Raw genomic sequence first — 4,965 nt, forward strand, 5'->3', positions numbered from 1 at the left:
GCTCTTTAAATCTCGGACTTTCTATCATAACTTACAAAATAGAAATAAAGACATGGCAAAATGAAAGTAACATTACAGCTACACACACGATGCCAGAAATATGTTAAAATACCTTTAAAAAGTCAGATGATAAAGGAAAATCATCAGCCTGACTTCACATTAGGACAATTTGAGAACAGGATTATAAAAGGTGGTTAATATGTTCCCAAATGTCTGAAGCTTCTTAATATATTTTCTTCTTAAAATTAAACCAGGGATACCAATTCAGGTGTAGTTTTATCAGAATTTTGGCAGAGAATACTATAAATTGAAATACAACACAGTAAATCTAATAAAAACAAAAGGCTAAAAACTCTCAAGGATCAAAAATGTGATGTTAAGTCCAAAAATACACAACAGAAGCACATGTAGGAAGTTAGCATGGATCTATGCTGGAAAAGAATTTTATTTGGTTTCCTTTAAAAATGCTAAGGATGAAAGCATTTCATTTCTATTCTTGAGTATAATGAGAGCACAGTTGTTGATTAATTTGCGTAGAGATGAGGGGAAAGCATTGAAAGAGAAAAGAGGTAGATTAGTTATTATTTTATTGACATGATTCCAAAAACCTTAGACTATGGCTACATTTTTTAAAGAGTTGTTGTTCCACTCTTCTTCCTTGCCCAGGTTTGTCTTGGTGTATAAAGACGGAGAGAGATGGAAAATGGAAAAAAATAAAAAATGTTATTGATTATAATTGTGATATATACTAGTTGAATTTTGTAAGAATTCCAGAAATAATGAGATTTTTATAATTTGTTAAGTGCTATGGTGGCATCAGTTTTTAAGTGATTAAACATGTTAAAATGGAAAAAAGGAAAACAAAATAATAAGACTTTGGCTACAGCAATTACTAGTACAGAAAAATATAAGTGGACTAGTAAACATTATGCAATCCTCATCAGTCCTCTTCATAATACATTAACAAAAGCTGTCTTTATATGAATGCCTGATATAAATATCCAATCTCCTGGTTTTAGGAAATCCATTTTCAATAAACTAAGGCTGCATGTTTAAGAAGTCTCTACTGAATATTTAAAATGCATCATGAACAGATTTTAAATGAGAGCTTATTGCATGTCCTCTGGCATTTGGCATAAAGTTAGTTACTGTAGAATTCTAAGGTACTGCAAGATTTGGGAAAATAAAACTAATAAATGAATCCAAGTTATTCTCAAATGTTTTGGTGGAAAAATTAGGTGTGATGTAATGGTTACATGTTATTTCTGATTTTGGACAGAAACAAAAATATCAGTTCAGAAAGAGTACAAAGCCAAGGGCACATTCTAGTAGCAGCAGAAAAAGAGAAATAAAGCCTTCAGTTACAACGGCTAGCCACCATAATTAAAGAAGTTATCTCCAAGGTCATCAAAGGATGTTTGTACCTTTAAATTAAAACATCATTAAAAGTACACAGCAATGTGCTCATTTCACCAGTCTGTAAGCACACTAAGAATGTTCAGAAATAAAAAAAAAAAATCAAAATCACTTATATATTTTTGGTATTAATATAATTATTTTTCGGTATTAATATAATTATAAGCTGATATAATTATTAACTATATCTAGAATATCGCTAGAGTTCACACTTTTCATGTTTAACATTCTTTCTAAGATGACTTAAAGTATGTTTAATTCTATATTTTCAGTTAAACAAAATTAAGAAAATATTTTAATGGTTACTGTTTTATATTTAGAGGTGGCTAGCATCAATAATTTTAGAGAAACTTTCCTTCATCAATAACCAGTCTGCCATTCGATCGACATTTCCTGAGAGCCTGCGCTATGCCAGGCCCTGTTCTTCCGCAGTAGTGAACAAGAGATCTAGTCCCTAAAATCATGAGTTTTGCGTTCTAGTGGAGGAAGAAGCCAAATAAACAAGCAACGAGTTATAAAACATGAGTCAATGACAGCAATAAGGATAAAAAGATAGGCCTGGTAGTTTTCTAGACCAGGTGGCTGGGGAGGGCTCCCAGAAGTGGGTCTACGCCAAGCCCAGAATGACAAGAAAATCTCTGATATTCCAGGAAAAAGGAATAACTACTGTGTTGTATAAAATTAAGCAACGCTTAGTAGAAAGCTGGAATGTTTTGTCTCAGTCTTGGAGTCCAAAGCATGATGTTTCTCCCTAGAACCGTGGAAGAGGGAAAAGTAAGAAGAAACCAGAAAGCCACAAGATGCGCTTATTACCATGGGAGCAGACGACATAATTTAAAATACATCGTAGAAAGGTGACGCTTTTATGACCTTAGTAATTCTTCAAGCAGAAATGAGTCCTGTGATTTCCAAATGAAAAGTGCAGAGGTCCAATCAAATAGAAAAGTTCAAGTTTATGTGGAAAGAAAATCAAAATTTCTAAGTAGTAAAAACAGTAATCAAATACCTAACGAGAAAGTTCAGAGGGGCTCTAAGATCAAAGGGGAAGATGTGGCTGAAATCAAAGAAATAATTGAAATGTATGTAGGTCCTGGAGTCCTGGGAAGAAGGGGTTAGAGAGTGTTCCGAGTCCAGGAATTCATGATTGTCCTGCAATTTTGAAGAACATGCACATTTCAAATACTCTGTCCTATTTTCTTCAGAGGCGAGGCAAATTGGTGTCTGTCACAGCATTTGTCCTGAGGACGAGCTTGTAAAACTTTTTCTATAAAAAGGAGTCTAATAGTCATGAGTAGGAACCCAATTTTTATTTTGGGGAGCAAAGTTATCATCAGCTCCTGTTTCTGAAAAACACATGACTCTCTAATATGCCAATCTTTCTATACTGATTTGGGAATATGAGTGAGTCCCACAGTGAAGTGATGGGGAAAAATGAGGTTAGGAATTAGGTAAGAATAAAAGTCATGGAATAAGGTAAGAAGAAAGGTGACTTTCTGTTGATATTGTCAAAGGCAAGTAAAGTTATCTCTAAATTTAACATCTCTGGTTCTCTGTTCCATTATTATTCATTTTCAGTATATACCCCTCACCTTCTCCAATCTGAATTTTAGACATCTATAACCCTTGGTAATTTCTTTATCAAGTTAATTATAAACATTAACTTTTTACCATTGTTGATCATTAAATTTGAACACTTTTAATCAGCAGTATCAGATTATTTTCCTCGTTTCTTATCCAAATGAATAACTTTCCATTTCAAGTTTTAAGAATTTCTGTGTACTCTGAAGGACCTGAATAAATATGATGAAAGGAAAAATTATATAAAATAATACAATCTTTGGTCTTAAAATAAAAATTCTAAAGTAGAATGGACAAAATTTTGCCCTTTACCCCCAAATACATTGAAAATCATTTGCAAGTCCCTGCAAAGGCCTGTGTGTAATATTGTTCTTTAAAGTTATTTATTCGGAAGTTCTTTCCACCCATTTTCAGTGATAGAAGATTGCTACGTGGTTAATTCATTTGTGTAAAAAGTGAACAAGATCTATAACGAGGCATAGGACATTGTCGTTATTTTAAGTATGTGCATTTTAAAGTGGTGATTCTGATCTCCATGGTGATATATGAGTCAGTTCCACTTGGTAGATACATTAAATTTCCCAGGATATTGGAAGATCATTTTAATATAGCAAACAGTGATTTATTACGTGGATACCTGTTGAATGGCATTGTAATTCTTAATACAAAACATTTTCCCTTCTCACGATTGAGACGAGAACCTTGGTATCACTAAGTATTTGTAATCAAATGCCATACCTGTATTTTGAAAACAGTATTAAACATTGACACCCTTAAGTATAAAATGACAGGGTGATTTGTTTTGCCAGAGATTTGATAAATTGCAGTTTAGCATGAGTAATTCTTATATGCACCTATAAATGAAGTGTGGACAAAAATATTGTTTAGGGAATTTTGTATTTGTGTATATTAATTGCCTGTGTTTTCAAGGATGACTGATGCATTATAATTCAAACTTCAAATGTCCTTCAAATTAACAGCCTGTACATGAGTTTAAATCCTCACAAAGAAATAGCATTAGAAGCTCTAAGAATATGAATCTGTTTCTTTTTTCTTTTTTCCCAGAATAAACTTAACCTACTGATCATCAAATATTTAAATATACCTAAAACATTTTTTTATAAAAAATGCAAAACATAGTTTGTGTTAATGAGTAAAATTTCAGGGTTATGGGAAGAAAAAAAGAAGTGAAAAATGCTATTCCAAAGCTTCAAAAATTCACTTCCTTGCAATCGAGCACTGGTAGTAAAATAAATGAAATAAGTGCCCACTCTTCTCTTCTTAGCATCAATACACTGTAGAATGTGGAGCAAGGAGATCTTTTCAGCATTTGGACCCAATCTCGGTATTTAAATGAAACAATAATCAACTTAAAACCCACTTAGTGTTTAATCTTAAAACAACCCTTTTTCAAGTCTCATACTCCCTAGATAACTAAATCAAGAAAGAAAAACTTAAAAATATTTTTGATAGTTTTTCTTTACCTATTTTTGTCATTTCATTTCCATTTCCAGACAAAATCAAGGAGTGCTAAAAATAACAAACGTGACTAATTCTCAATTACCTGCAATAAAAAGAAGGCAAATGGGGAACTGGCATGATGGAATAAATTACATCCACTGATAGTTTAAACATCCAATTCTAACCGTTATTTTCAACCTCCTTCTTATTAACAAATAAAATTGGACCTCTCTAAGTTCCATTTCCTTTTCCTTCATCTGAAAAATCTGATACAGTGGCTGCTGAAAATAAACATCTCAAAGATTGGTAAGAGGGGACAAAAGAGAGCAAGAAGCATGTATCATTAACAGAGCCGATGTTTCACTCCATATAAATAAAATTAGAAAAAATAACTGAATTGCCTTAAACATTATTACATTATTTCAAAGTACCCTTACTTTAGAGTCAGGGTAATTGGGCGCTAAATTCTACACGATACTAAGATTCCTTCCAATTTTAAGAGTACATGAT

The sequence above is a fragment of the Pteropus alecto genome, unplaced genomic scaffold (assembly GCF_000325575.1).
Source record: "Pteropus alecto unplaced genomic scaffold, ASM32557v1 scaffold35, whole genome shotgun sequence".
NCBI lineage: Eukaryota > Metazoa > Chordata > Mammalia > Chiroptera > Pteropodidae > Pteropus > Pteropus alecto.